Source organism: Pan paniscus, chromosome 18 (genome assembly GCF_029289425.2).
Source record: "Pan paniscus chromosome 18, NHGRI_mPanPan1-v2.0_pri, whole genome shotgun sequence".
NCBI classification, from domain to species: Eukaryota; Metazoa; Chordata; class Mammalia; order Primates; family Hominidae; genus Pan; species Pan paniscus.
The window spans coordinates 71,350,000-71,374,241 of NC_073267.2; the positions used below are offsets into that span (position 1 = coordinate 71,350,000).

Below are 24,242 nucleotides of genomic sequence, written 5' to 3' on the forward strand. Positions count from 1 at the left end.
GGAAGCTCATTAAGCTGGAACTTGTCATGATCAAAAAGACCAGTATGGAGAGTGGACAGAGGTCCAAGTGAAATAAAATAGTTTTTAGCCCTAGGATGGTGAGAAATGACTTCACAGTTGAGAAGTAGAAGATGGCTTGTATTTATTATAAAATGACTCAGATCCACCCACATTTATTTCTAAGAGCAACAGGAAGGTGTTGATGGAGATGCCATGTTCAAAACCATGTTTTGAAAATGCCATTCTTGCTACTGTGGAACCAGAGGTGAGTGGATCAAGAAAGATCAGACCTGTGACATGCTTTGAATCAATAACATTCAGCAAGAGGCCAGGTTTAATGTAATTGTGTGGACATGATCACGTTACATGAGATTGTGTCCATCACACCAGAGACTCTCTCTCTTGCTGACTGTGAAGAAGGAAATTTTCTTATTCTGAGCTGCCAGATGGAAAGGCCATGAAGCAAAGTGTGTAGATCGGCCACTCAACACAGTAAACAAAGGAACTGAGACCCTCAGTCCAACCATCTACCAAGATCTGAATGCTGTCAACAGCCAGGAGACCTTAAAACTGGATTCTTGCCCAGTCGAGTCCCAGATGAGACCTCGTCCCTGGATGAAACCTTGATTGCAGCCCATGAGAGGCTGAAGCAGAAGATCTACAGACCTTCTGAATGGATTCCTAACCTACATAACTATGAGATAATAAGTGTGTGTTGTTAACATCCATAAAGTTTGTGGTGACATTGCTACACAGCAATAAACAACTGATATATTCAGTTTTAAATGTGCTGATTGCTGTACAGTTACCTCAATCTCATATGTCCATGTCACATAAGCTGTTTGAGGTGTCGGCCTGGAACTCAGAGGAAAAGTCAGAAATGAGATGTTAATTTTGGAGAGTGAATTAAAAAATAATAATGAAAGAGAGGGTAGGGGTTGTGGAAATAAAGGATAAAGATATTGCCTACAGTAAAGGTAATAGAATAATCAATCCTTTGTTTTAAACAGACTAACTAGCTTAATTCTGAAAATTTATCCTAAGCAAACATATCAGAAAAGAAGATGCGCACTGATGTTTATTAATGCTCAGGGAATTCAGAAGCAGCATACTGACTAAGGTAAATCAGGATAAACTATGACACATAGTGAATGCCTCAGAGCCAGGCAAAACTGACATTTATTGAAATATCACATGCCAAGCACAGCATTTTATCCTTTCACATAATTTTTCTTTTAAAATCTCATTTTAAAGAAAAAGAAACTCAGTTTCAGAGAGGTAAATTCCTTCTCGTGGTTACCTAGTAGTTAGGCAAAGATCCACAATTGTAACCCCTTCTGGCTTCAAAGCCGGAGCTTTTAACTTTGAACGCTTCAAGGAAGCATCAAATCAGACACTGGGGAGCACCTTTCTATATTCTCTAAGCTGTCCTAAGCCTAATCTTGGATCCCAGGTATCTAAGCATTTCCCCCTTTAAATTGGCTTCTTTAGTAATAGAAGCTCTGTAGAACTTAAAGCACTATCGAGTTATCCAATAATTCAGGCAAAATCTTAGAATTAATCAAGAATATATTTTCTATTCAAAGCAAATGCCGTGTCTAATATGGCAGAATGTCTCTTCAAACCCCAATATAGCTCTTGTCTCTGAGGCTGTAGAAGAAAACTGCCTTTCTAACCATTGCCAAAAGCACAGCAATAACTACTTTAGTCATGATATCTTGAAATAGCTTCTGATCAAATGTGTTTTACTCGATGGATATAATGTAAAAGCTCCCATCCAGTATTTAAAACAATCATACACGTTTCCATGCATTTGCCTGCTTGCTCGTTTGAATATCTTGCCAATTGTTTATGAGTACTGAATTGCTTAGATCTAGGAATAAAGAGATGATGTTGAAATGTTTTCCATTTTGCAGATATCCCTCTTTTAGCTATGAAGAAGAGCCCCCGCAGTTGTGTTGACACATCTCTGTTCTACTCACATGGCTTGACTTTCGATCAGGAGACACTTTGTGCCTACTTCTCAACAGTTCCAAAAATTTTGAGAAATGTCTGCAGGTGCCACAAAAAAGAATGAGATCTTGTCCTTTGTAGAAACATGGATGGAACTGGAGGCCATTATCCTTGGCAAACAAATGCAAGAACAGTAAACCAAATACCGCATATTCTCAGTTATAAGTGGGAGCTAGATAATGAGAGCACATGAACACATAGAGGGGACCAACACACACTGGGGCCTATTGGAGGGTGAAGGGTGGGAAGAAGCAGAGGCTTGGGAATAAGAAGTCATGGATACTAGGCTTAATACCTGGGTGATGAAATAATCTGTACAACCAACCCCCATGCCACACATTTACCTATGTAACAAACCTGCACATCTTGCACATGTACTCCTGAACTTAAAATAAAATAAGCTGAAAAAAAGAAGTAGTTGCAGGTGCTCTGAGTCATAAGAAAACAAGAAACTTTCATTGATATTCTGCCATGTAAATCTTAAGCAAGCACTGTCCTAGGTGATACCTCCAGACATCCCTGGGGAATTCAGATCATCATAATTTCTGTTATGATGGTCCTTCACATTCTGGGTAAGCCTCAAGGTTGCAAGTTATCCTCCCTGCCAGACTTTGTGCTCCTTGGAGGCAGGTATGGTTAAGAAAGAATATTTAGAGTATGTATCCTTGACTGGTATATACCAAAACGTAAACATGCATTTTGTATAGCATGTTGCCCACCAAAACAAGAGAAACATACCAGCAGGGCACTCTAGGTATGCAAGCAATCAGTATTAATCAGCTTTAAATTTGTAGTGAGATTTTTATCCATTTTACTCCCCTTTTAACTTTTCTGATTAGACTGAAGATAATATATCAATTTTATTATAGTACTGTATGTGTTTAACACCTTTCTGATACATGCTAATACCCCTTTATATAGCAAACAACAAGCAGGCTTGGGGATACGACTTAAGCAGGCAACATTGTCTATATAAAAGTTAATGATACTTATATATTAACATATATTTTACATTTTATTTCATTTTTTAATCTGGCCTTTGTTTCTACTTATGGCAAGTGATACTAATAGTGAGATAAAGTTTCTTTTTTAAATCAAAATTCATATGAATAAAAACAAGTATAGCAGTTTTTCTTTTAATATGACATGTCCCATGTAGGTTAATGGCATACTTGATACCAGACCAAAATACTAGAGGTGAATCTCAAAGAACTAAGAGGTGGATTCAATGCTCTGACCAAGGAAAGTAGCAGGGATTTACAACAAGACCTCGACAGAGTGAACTCTTAAGCACAAAGTCTTTCTATCTGCAAAGACAGCTTTTATCTATGAGACTTCACTATCTGTTATTGCAGGTATTCAATAAATTTTATTAAATGTATTTGATGAGAACAATTAGAGAAAATATAGAAATGAGAGTTGAAAAAACATGAAACAAGATAAGAAGCAGAACAGAAAACAGTAGAAGTTTTTTTTTTAATAAATGTAGTTTTAAAAAGTGAATTTCTGTTAGAAAAAAAAGGAAAGTGTGATTAAAATGGGTTAGACACCTCTAAAATATCCCACTGGTGTGGGTTTTCTGTTGGTTTAACTAAGAGATAATGTTGGTCATACACTTGAAAAACAGCCTTAACTTGAAAGTTCCCACTTAGCTGCCTTGAGCTAGGTACAACTGACCTTTGAGCAACACAGATTTGATTTATATGCTGGGTCCACTTACGTGTGGATTCTGTTCAGCCTCTGCCATCCCTGAGACAGCAAGACCAACTCCTTCTCGTCCTCCTCCTTCTCAGCCTACTCAACATGAAGATAATGAGGATGAAGAACTTTATAATGGTCAACTTCCACGTGATGAATAGTAAGTATATTTTATCTTTCTTATGATTTTTTTTTTTTTTTTGGGAGAGGGAGTCTCGCTCTATTGCCCAGGCTGAAGTGCAGTGGCATGATCTTGGCTCATTGCAACCTCTGCCTCCTGGGTTCAAGTGATTCTCCTGCCTCAGCCTCCCAAGTAGCTGGGACGACAGCTCTGTGCCACCACAACCGGCTAATTTTTGTATTTTTAGTAGAGACAGGGTTTCACCATGTTGGCCAGGCTGGTCTTGAACTCCTGACCTCAGGTGATCCGCCCGCCTCAGCATCCCAAAGTGCTGGGATTACAGGCGTGAGCCACTGCAATTGGACCCTTATGATTTTCTTGACAACATTGCCTTCTATTTAGCTTACTTTATTGTAAGAATGTAGTACAGAATACACACAACATAAAAAAACGTGTCAATTAACTGCCTATGTTATTGATAAGACTTCTGGTCAACAGTAGGCTATTGGTAGTTAAGTTTTTACGAAGTCAAAAATTATACATGGAATTCAACTCTGCAAGGGGTTATAACCCTAACCCCTGCATTGTTCAAGGGCCAACTGTATGTAAGGAAAGGCCACCCAAAATAACACATACATTTTTAAAGTCACCTTCCAGAACCAGAAGGAAAAAAAAGGAGGGATGGTAGAGAGGATCAACAAGATAAATGAATATAAGAATGAATATATTCATTGATTCATTTAAATGTCCTGTAATTTTGGTAGACTTAATTTCAAGCCTGTCTGGGGTGTTGAAATAAATAAATCATGCATTGTGTATGAGCCAATTAATGAGTACAAAGCAGACAAAACATATCTATGCTGCTAGAAGTCAGGATATCAGTTAATCATGTGACTGGAAGGGGACGCAGAATGAGTTTTATGGGGATGGTGCTATTCTGAATTTTTATTTGGGTGCTGGGTATACAAACCCGTTCAGCTTATGCTGTTATAGATATATGCATTTTACTGTACGGCTATTAAACTTGAATGCAGAATTTAAAAATATGTACGCGGAACAAAAAGAAAATGTAGAAAAGCCTGAACACAAGAATTACTATCTATGTTAATGAGAAATCTAGGTTACTAATGCTCTTAGTGCTAGATTCACATCACATGGTCTCACTTGCTTCGCTGACAGCCTCCCCAAAAAAGGCCTTCACAAGGCACTTAAATAGTGTTTATCAGAACTGTGAGACGCTGTAAGAGCAGCTCTTAAGACGGATACTGGTATTTCTCCTTTCATTTAAGTTTGACATTGTAATGTGTTACATATACATAAACGTGTGGGAATTGTTTGATATTATTTCATTATCACCTAATGGTAACAGCAGCTCTAATAATTACACAGGAATAGCAATCCAAAAAAAAAAAAAAAAGGAATCTTAGGGTGATTGTCATTATTCAGATTATTCTGTCAAGGTGAGAAAAAGGACAATAAAGACATGCTCGGGAAAGGATTTTGCCGTTTGTTTTCAGTCTCGATCATCTAGTTTTCTTTAACAGTAATTTCAAAAAGAACAAAGCATGGAAGACTGTAGGTTATCTTACATCCATTAATAGGATCTGTGAATATAAATGGATGGAAGAGTGACATTGCAGTCAGCACAGAGTCTTTTTTCTTACTGAACTGAGAATATTCCTTCTCTGGTTCTATCTCCCAGTTCAAGGAGACGCATGATCCTTTCATACGCCCAGTAGAAGGGGATATCCCACCCTCTACCCTGGTTCTAACTTTCCCAAGGATTTAACGTTTCAGCTCATTGCTTTTATCTGTGCAGCAGTCGACGGCAGACGAAGAAAAAACTTTCGAGTTTGTTCACATTATAGTTTGAAGATATCTACTACCTAGTTCTGATATTCACACCATGCCTTACCCTAAGGAGCCAAGATCTTTCACAAGGCAGACACAAGAGTGATAGTCTATTTTTAAGGCCCATATAATAAAAAAAAAAAAACTGCACATAATCTGTGTGCATATCAATATTGGTTATCTTTACACACTGTTTACATAGCCAGGAAGAAAGATGCTTTTATATCCTCTTACAGACCAAAGTTCTTTTGAATCCCCCTGGTCACTGTCATCACTGCCACCCAAGGCATCCAGCAGACTACTTTATATTTCTCAGGAAATGTTTGTTTTTAAGAAACATAATACATCTCTCCATTTTATTGAGTTGTCTTCTATAGCTAGATGGAAGTATCATCGAAGCCAGAGATGGGAAGTGCCTAAAGATCAGTATGTTTGTAGAACCAGAGACTAAGCAAACCAACAAGAAGTTTCACAGTCTCTCACTTTTTCTTGTCTTGGTTGCCTGATCCATTTCCACCCACCTCTGCAGGTCCTGGCTTTACCCTTTTACTTTAATAAAGGATCATGTTTGCCTAACGGTTCCCAAGTTCACATATGTTTATGTTGAACTACTTGGAAAGGTACTTTTTCAACATCCTCCTAGTTTTCCTGGCAAATACCTGCGGTTGAGACTAATTCAACTGGATTTGGTGGAATGTCTGCCTGTGTCCCAGAACAGAAGCAACCTATATAAGCTAACTGCTGGTATTTCACACTGACAATAGAGTGATGCATAGTAACTAGAGAATACACACAGCATGAGTTAGGTAGCCACTCAGCGGATGTTGGACATTCACTGCAGACTTGAAACAGATTAGAGGGTTGATGACTACACGATATTCATTCCTGTGTTCATTCCCTTTTTCACACAAACTTTCAAACAATAGGAATAAGTAGGTAACATTGGTAATGATAATTTAGTAAACAGACTGTCCATGAACACATTTTAAAGGAAAAGAGTAGGAGGACCAATTTTGAGTAGAAGAAAGGAAGATAAAACCTTCTTGGCCGGGCGTGGTGGCTCACGCCTGTAATCCTAGCACTTTGGGAGGCTGAGGTGGGTGGATCACGAGGTCAGGAGATGGAGACCATCCTGGCTAACACGGTGAAACCCCGTCTCTACTAAAAATACAAAAAATTAGCTCGGCGTGGTGGTGGGCACCTGTAATCCCAGCTACTCGGGAGGCTGAGGCAGGAGAATGGCATGAACCCAGGAGGCAGAGCTTGCAGTGAGCCGAGATCGCGCCACTGCACTCCAGCCTGGGCGACAGAGCAGAGCGAGACTCCGTCTCAAAAAAAAAAAAAAAAAAACCTCTTGTGTAGCATTTCCCGAAGTCACTTAGGTCTGACAGCATTTTAAGATGGTTCTTATATGTAATGTGATCATTGGAGCTGACTCAAGTACTTGTGTTCATCTATAATTGACTGATTGCTTTCTATTCTGGGTTTTCTGCCATTATTTTATGTGATAACAAAGGAATGATATCTTTAGAATGTCTTACGAATTGTTGATAGGACTCCTATAGTCAATGTTTTGGTTAAACTAATTAAAATATGTTTCTTTAATATGTTAAATTATCTGAGAAATACAATAATCATGTACATTGTAAAGCACTGCCTAACATACAATATAAATCTTTCTTATAAGCTATTAGCTAATCATTTTCAGAAACGTGTTTAACCTCTATATATTTCCTCATCTGCAAATTGAGAAAAATAATAGTATTAACATCATGCATTAAAAATCAAATGATTTTAAATTAGTACTTAAAAGTGTACTGAGAAAAGAATGAGTTCTGAATTAATGTTAGCTATCACTATAGTAAAAAGAATTTTTAACATATTTGGAAAAAGTAAAAGAGGTTCTCACATGATAAAGAAGTGGGTTTTATTCTTGGAATGCAGCACGTGTGCAAAATAAGAAAATCAATCAATATATTCCATCATATCAACAAGGTAAAGGAGAAAACTTTATGATCATATAAGCTGATACGCAAAAAGCATTTAACAAAATCTAACACTCATTCATGATAAGGCTCTCAGCAGATCAGAAACAGAGGAGAACTTCCTCAACTTGATAAAGAAGGACCAACTATAAAAAAAATCTCCGGCTCTCAATTTAAAAATGGGCAAAAGACTTGAATAGACATTTCTCAAAAGAAGGCATACAAATGGCCAACAGGCATATTAAAAAATGTTTATTCATCAGATACAGTGACAAAAGCAAGATTCACTTTTTAAAAATTGAAAAGTTAGGCTTTATCAAAATTAAAAACTTCTGCTCTGTGAAAGACAGTGTTAAGAAAATCAAAAGAGAAGCCATAAACCAGGAGAAAATATTTAAAAACAAGTATTTGGTAAAGAATTTGAATCTGAAATATATAAAGAAATCTTAAAAATCAAAGAACTTAAAACAGAAGTACCATTCAACCCAGCAATCCCATTAATGCTTATATATCCAAAGGAAAATAAATCATTCTACAAAAAAGACACATGCACTTGTTATGTTCATTGCAGCACTATTCACAACAGCAAAGACATGGAATCAATCTAAGTGCCCATCATTGGTGGACTAGATAAAGAAAATGTGGTACATATGCACCATAGAATACTATGCAGCCATAAAAAAGAACAAAGTCACGTCTTTTGTAGTAAAATGGATGTAGCTGGAGGCCATCATCCTAAGCATGTTAACAAAGAATACTACACAGCCATAAAAAAGAACAAAGTCATGTCTTTTGTAGTAAAATGGGTGTAGCTGGAGACCATCATCCTAAGCATGTTAACACAGAAACAAAAATAACAAACACCACAGGTTCTAACTTACAAGTGGGAGCAAAATATTGGGCACACATGGGCACAAATATGGGAACAGTAGACATTAGGGACTCTGAAAGAGGGGAGGGAGAGAAGGGGAGAAGGACTGAAAAACTACTTACTAGGTACTATATTCATTACCTGGGTGATGAGATCAGTCAGACCCCAAACCTCAGCATCATGCAATATACCTATATAACAAACATGTATACATACCCCTGAATCTAAAATAACAGCTGAAATTTTATTTTTAAAATATCTTACAACTCAAAAACAAACAGACATCCTAACTTAAAAAAGGACAACAGGTCTGAACATACCTCAACAAAGATGATATGCAAATGACAAATACGTATAAAACAATTATCAACACCATTTGTTATTAGGACACTCAAAATAAAAACAAAAATAAGCTACCACTACACAGCTATTATTAAAATGGCTAAAATCCAATCACTTGACAATACAAATTGCAGGTGAATATTTAAAGCAATAGGAACTATTCATATCATTTCCAATGACAGGTACCAGGGCTCCTTGGAGAAATAGTTAATTCTAAAATTGGGGCAATAAATGTAATGACGAGCCTGGAGTATCTTGTAGTTGCTGCAGCATCTCGAAGTGCAAGAAAGTAAGGAAGTGCTAAAAAATATATTTTAAAAAAATGTTGGGGGTATGCCTAAGAGACATAGGGGCTAACTGAGAATTTCAATGGCCCCATTTACCCAGGGGGTGAAAATGAGCAAGGAAATAAAGCTATATTGAATTATAACCCTAAGTATCAAAATAAAAAAAAAAAAACTTGAGTCCATTATAATGAATGAAAGAAAGAAAGGGAGAGAGGTGGGGGAGGAAGGTCAGGGAGGTAGGGAGGTGTGGAGGGAGGGAGGGAGGAGGAAAAGGAAGGAAGGAAGGAAGGGGAAGGAAGGAAAGAAAGAAGGAAAGGGAAGGAAGGGAGGGAAAGAAGGAAATCGGCCATGTGAAAGAAATTCACATGAATTATATAGATAATTATGGGGGCTGAGGAGCATAACTTCCTATTCTTTAGGTATGTGCTGCACATAGTGACTTTCTTCTAAAGGGTACAGTATGAAAAAGAGGGGAGGAGTAACTTTACAGAGAGAAACCTGACAAACAATATCTCAGCCACTTAATCAAGGTCAACATCAACCATGATAAATCCTATTGATAGTATGTACCCTTGTGATATGATGAAAATGGCACATTTACCTCTGTGGTCTTCCTCCCCAAACATGTGACCCCAGTCAAATTATGAGAAAAATATCAGACAAGTCTCAATTGAGGGACATTTTACAAAAATACATGACCCATGTTCATCTGTCAAGGTCATCAAAAACAAGGAAAGTCTGAAAAATTCATAGAGAAGAGGAACAGAAAAAAGATATTAAATATAAACAAAGAAACTCTGAATAAACTGTAGAGTTTAGTTAAAATGTTGTGTCAACATTGGTTCATTAATTGCGGCATATATATCATACTAATGAAATACGTTAACAAGAATAGAAAGTTGGTGTGAGGTATATAGAAACTATCTTTACAATTTTACTTTTTTATAAATCTAAAACTATACTAAAATTTAAAAGTTGATTTAAAAAACAAAAGAGGTTACAGGCACTGAAGCACAAAATTTCCTAATTAAAAAAAAAATCATAGCTGGAAAGAGATTTTTGCTTTTTATCTTATCTATAGATAAGACGCTAAGCCCAGCCTGATACAGGGACACAGTAGTTATAGAAAGGAGAGCACTAGTACCTGATTTAACATGTGTCTGATTGGTTTTGGATCTTAATTATAGTAACTCTTAATTCAGTAAACTTCACCACACCAAGGGCATTCATTTGCTAGGGCTGCTGATATGGTATGGCTCTGAATCCCCACCCAAATCTCATCAGGAATTGTAATCTTCATGTGTCGAGGGAGGGACCTGGTGGGAGGTGATTGGATCATGGAGACGGTTTTCCCCATGCTGTTCTCATGATAATGAGAGTTCTCACACGAGCTGATGGTTTGAAAAGTGGAGGTTCCCTCTTTGCAGCACTTCATTCTTTCTCATCTGCCGCCATGTAAGATGTGCCTTGCTTCCCCTTTGCCTTCCGCCATAATTGTAAGTTTCTTGAGGCCTCCCCACCATGCTGAACTGTGGGTCAATTAAAACTCTTTTTTTAATAAATTACCCAGTCTCAGGTGTTATTCTTTATAGCAGTGTGAAAACACACTAATACAGCTGCCATAATAAAATTCCCACAGACCGGGTGGCTTAAACAGCAGAAATTTATTTTCTCACAGTTCTGAAAGCTGGAAGTCCAAGGTCAAGATGCTGGCAGACTTAATTTCTTCTGAGCCTTCTCTCTCTGGCTTGCAGATGGCTTCCCTCTTGCTGCCTTCTCATGTGCTTGTCTATCTGTGCACTTGTGCCCCTGATGTCTCTTTGTGTGTCCAGATTTCCTCTTCATGTAAGGACACCATTCAGACAGCATTAGGACCCACCACATGACACCATTTAACCTTCATTACCTCCTTAAAAGCCCCATCTCCAAATGCAATCATAGTCTGAGATACTAAGAGTTATGGATTCAACATATGAATTTGTGGGGAACACAATTCTGATCCCAACACAAACCCACTGTATTTACATTTTTTACTGTAAAAAAGTGTTAATAATACTTGACTGATATTATCATCTTTATATAATATATAATGTACAACAATCATGCTTGACATATATAATGCCCCCTTCTAAAAATCTACACAGTGTTTTACATGTACCCAGCCTAGAGCAGAAACTAAGTAAACTGTATCTGCTGTGGCTTCATTCTCTATCAATTAAGCTAAACTGAAATTCTGTTTCTAGAACTCCCTTCTCTATATTGCCCTAGTTACTTCTGGCATGAGACGTTGAAAGCGGAAGTGAAGAAGGCAGACAGGAAGTGAGAGCAAGACATCAGGCACTGGGCTCTTGTGTGATTCAGCAGATCTGCAAGCTCACCATGTTGGCATGCAGCAACATCCAGGCTCACAGCTCCTCCGGCTTCTTAGGATTTGCACCTTCAGGTTCGCCGAGTCCTAGGCCAGATAAATGTGACTCTCTGTGACAAAGGGCACCAGTTCTCCTGCAGACTACTCAAGGCATGGGAATTTGAAGTATGAGAGACAGATATAGATAGGCTCCACTTTGTCCCCATGGGTTCTAGTTGGTCCTCTGGGTTTCCAGTATATTCCTGGTCTTTCCCACCTCATGTCCAGCTTTTTTCCCATCACCAGAAGCAGAAGCAACAACTTTGCACAGATTTCTCTCTCTGCTTCATGACATATAAGGTCTAATCCCTATTAGACCTTATATGTCAGACTGTTACTGGTTCTGCCTTTCTGATGGGGAGCCCCTATTCTCATCTGTGATAAGATCATGAGTAAACTACTTTATGATCATATGACTTACTTTTCTCATTTGTAAAATAAGAATAATAAAATTCACCTCCTAAGGTTGTTGGTAGATTGAATGTCTCTGTAGAATGCTTAGGATAGCATTTTGCACATTTATTAAATATTAATCCCTATGTAATATTAAATTAATTAGTCATTATGTTAACCTTAAGCTGATAACATCACTTTGGATTTCAGAAGGAATAATGTATAGACATTTCAAGACTTGCTTCAAAAAGTGTTAACTTTACTTTGTGAACATCCTCCCACTACTGCTCCATCCCCAATGTATTTCCTGAACTCAAACCACTCTTGTTACTTGCCAAGATTCATAATTGATAGACAATGATGAGATCTGTAAAGTCTGACATGGTTATAAAGAGAAGACTCCTTGAGTCATGCTCCCTGACAAAAGGAAAATGAATGAAATCAGCTGCAACAGTAGCACAAATATGATTAGAATTACTATAAATTCTTTGAGCACAGACACAAGGGATGAAAACTGAGTCCCTTAGGATGGGGATGTATATGAGATTATGTGTTCCATGTGATCTCAGGTGATACATAGCTATATATTTTCACCTGCAGCCTCATGTTGTAAATATCTGTTGTCTTTTGTCATGATGTCTAATAACATATCAAATGCATATATACAAATATATATATACATGTGAAATTACTGGTGGGGAGAATAGAAAAAATGCCATTAAATTCATAAATCTATGATTGTTAATTAGCCAAAGAATAAGTGCATTTGGGTCTAAAAATCAAATGGCAAACTTCAAAGTCCAGTGAATCCAGAAAGTATAATTATTAAGCCCATGACACATGAATGTCAAAGTTAAAGAAATAATAACACATGGACACAAGGAGACTCGAGGAAATCCCCACTGCCCATGAGAGGCAAAGTTCTGAGGAAGCGAGGCATACACCAGAAATATATTGACAAAGGTGTCCCACATTCATTTTCAGGCAAGTCTTCAGAATTTCACAAATATGTGTTTCGGAGCTGCCCTGACATGCAGTTAATTCATTTCTCTGACCAGCAAATGCGGACAAAGGCTGAACTCTGTGAGGTTTACTCCCCAGCCCCTTTTAATATATGCTTTCCTGGAGTGGTTATGTAATAACAATTTATACTATGGGTGTTCATTCTAATTTACAGAACTCTAGACACACATGTGGCTTGAATAAACAGGAAGATTTGCCTTTTTATCTTCTGGAATCAACGAATATGTTGAATCCTGAAATATTAATTCCCATCTGAGGGCAAAAAGAGGCAAGAAAGAAAACAGGATCATGGGGTTGTCTGGGTAGACTCCTACCTGGTTTCCTCAATCCTCTACCTGTAATACAAAGTTTTTCCTGAGTGTTTTGATTTTTCTTATGATAAGTGCAGATTGACTGATTTGAAAACACTTTTCAATATTTCAAGTACCAGAACGTTACTTGAATAGAAAGTGGTTGATGTCTTATTTTCTTCAGAAGGGCTCAGGGAAGGCTTGGTTGAAATGCTGACCATAAAATATATCTCTGAGAACAGAAGAGTAGGGTGCAGTTTTTAGAGAGGAAAACCAATGTATTTAGAAATAGCAAGAGCCAAGATATGAGTGAGTAGAAAATGTATTTCTAAAGAACATAAAGAGACAATGTTAGGATAATCAAATCGAGTTTAAGATAATTCCAATTAGCAAGCAAAGAGATATAACAGGAAAAAATTAAAAGGGAAATAAAACTTCAGCATTAGCTACTACTGTGAATAGGCCTGGGAGCTATTGGTTAATGGGTATATAGATAAATTGGCTTAAAGACACTAGTTTAAAGACACAGATCAAGATACATCATCAGTGTTGCCTCTTCACTTAGACATTGTTAGTGCTGAGCCAATTCTTTAATTTTAATAATCTGAAACACCAATTCAAATTATCAGATGCCTATGACTAAGAGATATAGGTTTCTAAATCAAATTGAGGCAACAAATCACAGTCCACCAGGAATGACACATTGTTTACCTATGGCGGTGGGGTAAGAGGAAGAGATTGTTAAATTTTGTTCCAGTAGGTTCAAATTTCAGGCCTTTTTGTAATTCCTTCAAATATACTTTATGTAATATTCTATTATAGATAACAAAAAGTGATACCAATATTATCCCTTGTGAAATCAAGTGATGTTTTTCATCACGTTTTCTTGTGATTTATGTCATTCTGAGGAATTTTTATTGGATAGTGACTGAGAATTCATCTTCTAGAAATAATTCAAAGATTTTCTGCTTCCTACTTGAAATTCCTAAGTCCATAGACCAATTGTAAAAGAAGAGTGCACTGGAAACACCCAGCTTATGTTGATAATGGGACCCCAGACAGGGTGAATCTGAGACAGCTCAGACAGCCCTATAGTGAATAGTTCTATAATTTTAACTGTTTTCAAAATGACTGAAAGCAATGTTTCTATAAGACTACAATAAACTTTCCTATGCTATTCTACATTTGTTAGCATAGCTTTACATATATATTTTATACATATAATATATAAGGTTGAGGGTTGGACCACATATTTTTAAATTAAAGAGATCAGGGATGTGGAATTATCAACCTAAGGTCCCAAAAACAGTTGGCAGCCCATACAGGGCAATAAAATTGGTTAATTGTATTTTTCTGTTATAAGTTAATTCCTTAATAAAATGTAATATTATAATTTAGGGAGTACAAATGAGCAAATGTTAAAACAAAATCCGATGAAGGAGCTCTCCCATCACAAAAGTTACTCAAATAAACCTTGTTCATATTGTCATCATTGTTTGCAAAGCTTGTTCTCAGCCATAATGTAGAAATAACTCAATGCCTCTTGGAAGACTAATGCATTTTAGGCACCCCTAACAATTAACTGTAACCAATTTCCCCGTTTGGATAATCTGGTAATTTCTAAACCATAGACCATTTAGGGAGACCTTTGAATAGCACAAAAATTCACATATTAGAAGCCATTGCTTCACTTTCATTATAAAGTTAAAAAAAAAAAGATTCACTGATTGCACCAACTGCCTACATATCTCTAACAGAAGTTTAGCTTCTTTAAGCAGAAGAGAAACTACAGACTCCTCACCCCATTGTAGAGTTTTGGAACCACAGCTGCCTTAGTCATTCATATCAGGTAGAACAGCTAGATTTCTTTTGAAAGTGTTTATTTCAATCCTCATGATTTCCCACCCATGTTTTCCTAAAGAATTTCAATTTTGTTCATCACGCTGAATGAAACAAGAAAAAATATAATCAAATCCATCAAGATATGCTTTTCCCGTTTCCCACTTTGCATCTCTCCTTTAAAAATAGAGATGTGCTGCCAAATTCTTTTAAAATCTAGCCGAGAGGGAGAAAGAAAGACACAACCTATAAATTATAAAAAAGAAATGTGTTAGGTTGAAGACAGTTTGTCAGTATGTACATCCTTTGATCTTTTAAACCTATGTGACACAAATTGTTCCTTTAATAATAAAAAATATGAAAATGAGCCTCTTTAATTATTAGTTCAGAAATATTCTTTATTTTGGAGGATAAAATATGTACTGGGCAATGACAAGAATCACAAGCTAATCCATGTAAGCTGTAGTCATCATAATTTACAATTCACTTTTTAGAAAGTGCAAATTTTACTATTTAGCTGCTTGCTAAATTAACATGTGGCCTTTCATAAAACCAAAAAGGTATTCTCATTAGATATGTGTCTCTAGAGCTTTTGTGGAGTAAAATTCTGTAATCCTGCAGGATCCTTTTGAAAAAATAGTTACTGGGGTCATATAAATGAATATGAATTTCCAAAAGAGCATACAATATGTCTAAATCTCCCAAAGAGTATATTAGATGAATTTATCAAATTATGATATACAGTTATACTTTAGAGACTGAAATAGGAAAAGCAGTTTCACTTTCTTTAATTTGGTGTTTATCAAATACATTTATACTTTTTTTTGCACTAAACCAGTTTTGAATACAGATCAGAAAATGTTGCCACCGATCTATTCTGATATAAGAAACAGTAGAAATATACAGACAAATAAAAATACAGAGTATTATGGAGATTCCTGTCTCCATTCTTAACTTCTGCCTTCTGCCTGAACACCTTCTGCTATAAGGTGTGGCTGGGCAAGTTGGGACACCACATAACGACAGGAGGTAGAGGAAGAGTGAGACAGTAGATAAATACTTGTTGGGGGAGTAAGGCGATGGATGAGGTAGCAAATGAAGATAAGCTACTGCAAGGATAAGTGGTGAGCTAATTTATAACTATATTAAAAATAAAGAGACACATTCCTCACTGTTAAAGAAAGGGGAAAAAACCAAAATGAAGCCTGAGTTGTCATTTTAGAATGCAGTTATAGAGCTGAACTTGTAGTTTTCAATAGAGAGATACATAGTGTGTTAGTTTCCCTGGGCTGCCATGACAAATTACCAAAAATGCTGCTTACAACAACAGGAGTTTATTCTCTCAGAAGTCTGGAGTCCAAAATCGAGATGTCAGATCCAACACCAGTTTCCTCCGAAGGATCCTTCTAGGCCCCTTCCAGCTATGTGTGGCTCCTGGTTCTTCTTGGCTGTGGCAGCAAAACTCCAATCTCTGCCTCTGTCCTCAAACAACCTTCTTCCCTGTGTGAGTCTGTATCTTTCCACAGCCTTTTTAGATCGACACCGATCATTGGACTTAGGGCCCAGTCAACTCCAGTATGACCTCAATTTAACTAATGACATCTGCTAAAACGCTGTTTCTAAATAAGGTCATACTCTAAGGTTCTGAATGGATATCAAGTTTTGGGGAATGCTATCCAACCCAGTACAGGTAGATGTGTGTGTGTGTGTGTGTGTGTGTGTGTGTGTGTGTGTGTGTGTACATTCTCCCAAATGTTCCTTAGTTCTGCCCTGTCCACTGAAAAGGCTTGGGAATACTGAGATCCTAATAACAATGAACACAACTAATGCCCAGACTTTCATATGTAAATACAATTCTCCTTTAAACGGAACCAGATTTTTTTGTGTGTGTAAATGGCTAATTCTAGGGCTGGGCTAGAAAAAGTACAAAATGAGCCTCAAACAGTGTGTTGGGCCAAAAGGTGAGAATGTACTCAAAGAATGATGGAGGCATGTCAGTAGGACACAAAACTCAGCCCCAAGGACACATCGTGACCAAGTGTCAGATAATCTGAGCATCAGGATAAATAACTCAACCTGTTATAATTCATTAAATAAAACAGAAATTGAAAAGTCAAAGCTAATGTAAATAAATACACAAGCAAATTAATGTGAAGAGAAAATTTTCCTTGCAGAAGAATGCTAACCAATGACTGTAGATAGAATGATGGAATTAAGAAAATCACCACTTGGCAGCTCTCATAGTAATCATTAATTCAGCCAAGAAACTTCAATGGATGTTAAAATTTTGGGTTAATAGTTTCATGAGGAATAAGATACTTACATAGTCTCTAAGTATCTGTTCATAAAGTGTTAAGTGCAAAAAGAAAAAAAACTATGATGGAGATGCAGGGCAAACACTTCCTTCATGAAGTGATCAAAATTATTGTCACCAATTATGGAATAAATCAAAATCATGTACCACCTGATACAAATTAGTAAGGCATTATCTGTGATAGTCTTGTCAAAAATGCATATTCTGTATCTAATCCTAAGGAAACATCAGACAAATCTTAAGAAATTCTATAAAACAATTGTTCCATGGTCAGGTGTGAAAGTCATAAGTGAAGAAGACTGCAGAGCCCTTCCAGATTGAATAAGTCTTACATTAGTATGGTTCTAGATATGATACTTTTACTAAAACCCACGATATTGGGACAGCTGCGGATTATCTGATGAGGTCTGTGTATTTGATATCAATGGTGTGTCAAGATTAATTTCCTAATTTTGATGATTGTATTTTGTTGGCTTAGAAGAACATTCATACAGGAAGACTTACTTAGGAGATGGGTCAAAATGTCAACAATTTACTCTCAAATGGTTCAGAAACAATACATTTGTACAACATTTGCAATTTTTCTCTAAGATTAAATTTATTCTAAATCAAAGATAATAAAATAGCACAAGAGAAATAGTATGTGTTTTCTATGAGCATTCCTCCAAAAGAGGAAAACATAGCCATATTTTACACAAGGAGAAAGACTGAAATTATTTAATAATTTTCACATTAAATTAAGAAGTCGTTGTTCAAGGAGAGTTGCCCATCATATACTGACTTCTATAACCTCCTCAGTGAAACCACTTTGGAAAAGACTGAGATTTGCCTTTTTCAACTATATATTTACCTAGTAATTTTTGACCTTCTTCTGATATTTCAATTAATATTTTTTGGTGGAGCAGGCATTCCTCTTTTGCATTTGCTACCAAGAAACCCAGAGTCCATTCAAGTTACTCTTGTTAGGCTTTAATATATTTAGCAGTAATTATCACATAGCTCTTCATTAATTTTATTGTTATTTGAATTTCTACGTGATGTATAGTTCTGACATTTTTAAAGTGCTCATATTCCTATATTGAAAATTATATAATACCTCTCTTAAACTTCCTATCCAATTCTCCTCTCAGTACTTCAATTTAATTTGCAAAGTAGGCTGACCTCAAGAGTTCTTCCACCTCGGAAAAACATTAACTATTATAAACATGCTGCAGAATCATAACGCTCTTATAAACAGAATTATCTAGAGATATAATCAAAGATCAGTAGAGCATGCTGGTTAAGCCCATGGGAGGTAGAACCAGGTGTCTGGCTTTATATTTCAGCTCAGCCACTTAATATCTGACTTTATGTTATGTAGCATTTTCCCTAATTTTCTGATTAAAAATAAAGAACAGAAAAACTAATATCGGTACTAACATAATAGTATTGTTGTGTATATTAGAAGCATTTAACACAGCCTCTGCCATATAGTAAATTCTCAATACGTATTGGTCATCATTACAGTAGCCCTGAACCTCAGAGAAAACTAAGAATACCCCAAGTGTCATGTTTTATGTATCTGTGCACACAACAATGCAATAATTTCTACCAACTTAAGCACTACTCTCTTTCTCATCCCTTTATTTCAGCCTTCACTAATATGCTTTTGAGTAAAATAGGATTCATTCCAACATATGCATTTTGAAATATAAAGTTAGGTCTTGTCAAGCAATTTTTCATTAACCCATGTATTCGTATTATACAGGCAATTTATTGAATCATACTTGTAGAAGTAAGTCACAAAGGAATGGCTGTAAAGAAACTAAAGGCCAAGTAGGTAGCATGTTAAATATAATTATTGAATTCCTCCAAACATACTTTTAGGCAGGGATTATTGTATACACTATAGAGACAGAGAAAGTCAAGCTTAGATGGGTTATGCCACTTACGCAAGAAGTCAGATTTGGAGCCAAATAACCTGCAAATCTAAGTCAAAGTCAAAAAAAAAGTTCATTTTACTCAAACCCAGGTTTAGCAAACAATCAGGATTAAAATACACTTGACCCCAATACACAAAAACAATCCAAATATATATTTAAAATGTCTAGAACTTACTAAAGGTAGGGACATTTGCATTGAAAAACCAACTTCAGCAACGCTAGTTTGGGATCCACAGTTAAAATCAGACAAGCTCACAAGCTCATCAAGTCATGAAATTCACAGTAGAATAAAAAAGAACTGTGTCTCCAGCTTCCAAATAAGATATTTCTAAAATAATTTGGCTGCCATTTGGGCAAATATATATGTGCGTTTTGTCTTGACAGCCTGTCAACTGGAAGACAGTTCTCAAACATCACATTCATTTCAATTTAATATTGGTAAATTTCTCAATTAGAATTGTATTCTTCACTTTCTGCACAATGAAATCCCTCAGCCTTTGCTGGCCTTCCTCAGGGCATACAGGTGCACGTGCTGGCATTTCTGCCACAGCGAAGGAAGAAAAATGAAGGAAGGAAGGAGGGGAGGGAAGAGACAGGCTAAGGAAGAACAGTGGTAAGAGGAAGAAAAAAGCGATGGTAGCTGACCTTCTTCCAGATATTCACCTTCATGAGAAATGAAGGGAATAATTCACACTTCACAATGAAATAATGCAGCCGCCTCTGCTTCCTTTAACCAGAGAGGCTGTAGTCACACAGACACCAGACATCCAATGCATAAAATCGATATATAAGGAAAGGTCCAAAGGTAAGGTGGGAAACAGATTAATAAAAATAATTTTAAAGCCATAAACAACAACCAATTGTGGAACACTTATTTACTTTTTGGCATACCTTTACATTGTACTTTGTCATGCAAGTCCCACACAATGAAAGCAACATAAAAATTATTATCCTTGCTTTGTAGCTAAGGAAAATGGCAAAAATTTAACCTCCCCAAACTTCATAGTCAACCTGATAATAAGGGATAGAACCAGGGTTCAAACTCCCACCGGAAACTTCAACACATCCTCTGTGGTTTTTGGAAGACATGTTGCAGGCTAAAGATATATAATACATATATATCTTTATTATATATATAATATAATATATAAATATATACAACATACGTAACTATGAATTCTATATACAACATATATATGTTAGTGTGGATTATTGAAATGTCTACTCTATTAGCAAAAACATTTTAGATGAAGAAATATATACATGTGTATGTATGTATTTACAAGTGCATATAGGCACTTCATTACGTAGCTGATAATTTTTTTTTTTGAGACAGAATCTCGCACTGTCTCCCAGGCTGGAGCGCAGTGGCACGATCTCCGCTCACTGCAACCTCCACCTCCCAGGTTCAAGTGAACCCCCTGCCTCAGCCTCCCGAGTAGCTGGGATTACAGGCATATGCCACCACACCCAGCTAATTTTTGTATTTTTAGTAGGGACAGGATTTCACCATGTTGGCTGCTAGTAATATATTTTAAGTCCTTTTCTTATCTGAAAATGGACTTGATGTTTGCAGATATTTCTGCAGTTTTCTTTCTCAACATATTTATAAGACACATGACTTACATACATAGAAATGAGAGCCTCTGACACACAATCAATAGATATAGGCTTGGCATGAAGATGTAGAAATCATAATGAGGCAAAAATAACAGCTTCTCTGTTCAATGTTTATTAACAATTAAGATAAAGTGTGCTGTATGTTTTGTGGGTAGCAATCATTCATCAAAACCACCTTACTCTAATCTAGATGAAAGGATGAATTAGAAAGTTCTCTGGCCTAAATGAAATGACCAAACAATATGAAAAAAAGCGAAATATATATATAGTGTTTCTCAGTTCCTGTTTGTAAGTCAGAAGCCAAACGAAATGAAAAGATGGAGGTGTTTTTGCTTGCTTGTGTGTTTTTTATGTGTGTGTGGGGGTGGTGATGGTAGAAAGATAACTTTCTGAGAGAAAAACACCGACATTTTCCTAGGAAAAGTGTCATTCCAGCCAGCCATAAAGAAACAATTTTGGGCCAGGCGCGGTGGTTCACAACTGTAATCCCAGCACTTTGGGAGGCTGAAGGGGGCAGATCACGAGGTCAGGAGTTCAAAAGCAGCCTGACCAACGTGGTAAAACCACGTCTCTACTTAAAATACAAAAATTAGCCGGGCATGGTGACATGTGCCTGTAATCCCAGCTACTTAGGAGGCTGAGGCAGGAGAATGGCATGAACCAGGGAGGTGGAGTTTGCAGTGAGCAGAGATGGTGCCATTGCACTTCAGCCTGGGAAACAAAATAAGACTCTGTCTCAAAAAAAAAAAAAAAAAAAAAAAAAGTAGTAGTAATTTTGACAAGAAGGAAAAAAAAATAGAGCTCCTTTCACAAGAGGTAGATAAAGTGGAGTCTTGGCAGAAGAAATATATGGATAACAAATCAAGACCTGAAATCACTTGTGATTTGCTGCCGAATGGGTGTATCTACCAAAGTCATATTGTAGGTAGGTAAGAAAAGAATCAAATGAAGCAGACCATGAAAAGTCCCCCTGGGTAAGTAGCTGAACACCTAATAAAATGTAAGGGATATTTTTTCCTCTGGGATAAACACATATATCAGCTAAGAAATAACATGGTTAGAATCAAGCACACTATTTGAAAAATTACTGAGATCATCAATAATCAAGTGAGGGTCATTAAGATATGATTTTGGAGAGTGGTCGAAAGAAAGAAATGAGATGATGCATTAAGATTACACGGCAGTCAGTAGTGACTGGAATTAGGGATTAAATGAGCAGACTACTGGTGAGGCTTAATGAGTAAAAACAGATTCAACAATATCGCTTGCATGTTGTACGTGGGATTTGAGAGTGCATCAGAGTCATTGATAAAGTCATGGAAGTCAGAAAGCAGAAAAAAAAAATTCATGAAAGTAGTTTGATTTTTTTTTTTCTACCCAAAAGTGACTGCTATGCCATTTTGGGATATTCTGTCTAGTCATTTTTTCTATGCATTTTTTAAAATTATACTTTAAGTTCTGGGATACATGTGCAGAATGTGCAGGTTTGTTACATAGGTATGCACGTGCCATGGTGATTTGCTGCACCCATCAACCAATCATCTACATTAGGTATTTATCCTAATGCTATCCCTCCCCTGGCTCCCCACACCCTGACAGGCCCCGGTGTGTGATGTTTCCTTCCCTGTATCCATGTGTTCTTATTGTTCAACTCCCACTTATGAGTGAGAACATACAGTGTTTTGTTTTCTGTTCCTGTGTTAGTTCGCTGAGAATGATGGTTTCCAGCTTCAGCCATGTACATAGTTTGATTTTTAATGTGAAATTTCAGCTGTCTTTGAAATATCCAGATGATAATGTTCATAAAGCAACTGACAATGTGGATTAACAGCTTAAGCAGACCAATGGGGCAAGGCATATGATTTTACGGCCAGCCACATTAAACAAATGGCTGAAGATACAGGGGTGACCATGAAAGACAATGGAGGGAAGGAGAGAGAAAAGGAGACGGCAAGGGGATAAAGAGAAGAAGAAACAGGAGGAGAAAATGAAGGAGGAGAACTAATGGAGAAGGGTGAGAAAGAGGAAGAGGGATAGGAAAAGGTATTATGGGGAAGAAAAAAGAACTCTGAGGAACAAAATCACCTTAAGGAGTATGCAACAAAATAAGAGAAAGTCATTCAAACATAAAACAGATCAAGTCAAGGAGAACAACTAGGATATTCTCTTTCTCAGAAATGCATGAGAATAACTTACTTGCAAATTAAGTCATTTACTCTACAAAAGATTTTTCTTTATTTGAAATTTAAATTCCAACTAATTTCCATCAGGAATGTTATAAAGACACACACACACACACACACACACACACACACACACACACACACGAGTATCTCACTGGATTGCTAAATTAAAATATCAGGACCACATTTGGGAGGTAAGGCATTCTGTACTATACCTGACAATGGTCACCCAATTTAGCCTTGAAAACCATAATCAATACTTGGCCTTTATTTGTGTCTAAAGTGAAGATGTTATTGAAGACACTATATGTCTGTATACTTCCTCTGGTGTTCATATCTTTATTTATTTGCAATTTTCTTGAGCAATTTAATTTTATAAAACTTGAGAACAGGGTTCTTGATCATATTTCTTTTTTTTATTTTTTCTCACAGTTCCTTTAATGTTAAATTTGAGGGCTTTAAATAATGAATATACATGTCTGTATTTACCAAATTCTGGCTTCCAATTTATCTCTACCTGTGTTTATTTGTCTCACCTTGTTCACCTGCTTCAAAGCTATGTGACTTTACTACATAGCATGCATCCTTATAGGCTGTCTTAAATGCAACTTGAAACAAACTTGGATATGTATTACACATTTTAAAAAATGGCTTTTGTAATCTTATACTTTGAACTTTAGATTCTGCCTACTACTTTTATCATACAAGGAAGAGCTCTAAAATCCTTCCTTTTATTATAGAATGTCTGGGTTGAGGGGTTTCTTATCATCATGGCAGGGGTTTAGGGATAGATAAGCAGATTCCAAAGAGGGAGAAACAAGAATAAAATCATGTTTGAAATACAGATTGCTCTGTAATATGTGATGGAGTCTTCAATGACTCAGAAAAATTGAGAGTGGGTCAATGGTACTAGCAGTCACTCCTAAAAAATGTTGTTAAGATGGACACAAATACAGAGGCCCTTGGTAATGGCGATTGCCTAATCCACCCTAGACATGAACCACTAGAGCAACCTAATATCTGGCTGACTACAGACCTAGATGACTTTCTGTTTCTCTGTGTGCTGCATCTGCATGTGAATAT

The 24,242-nt window shown here is 36.6% G+C and overlaps 1 protein-coding gene across 4 annotated transcripts in view; it reads right to left on the reverse strand.

The window, feature by feature from the left end:
* CDH8 (cadherin 8) overlaps positions 1-24,242 on the reverse strand; it is a 390,315-nt gene that overhangs the window by 228,065 nt on the left and 138,008 nt on the right. The window lies entirely within an intron of this gene.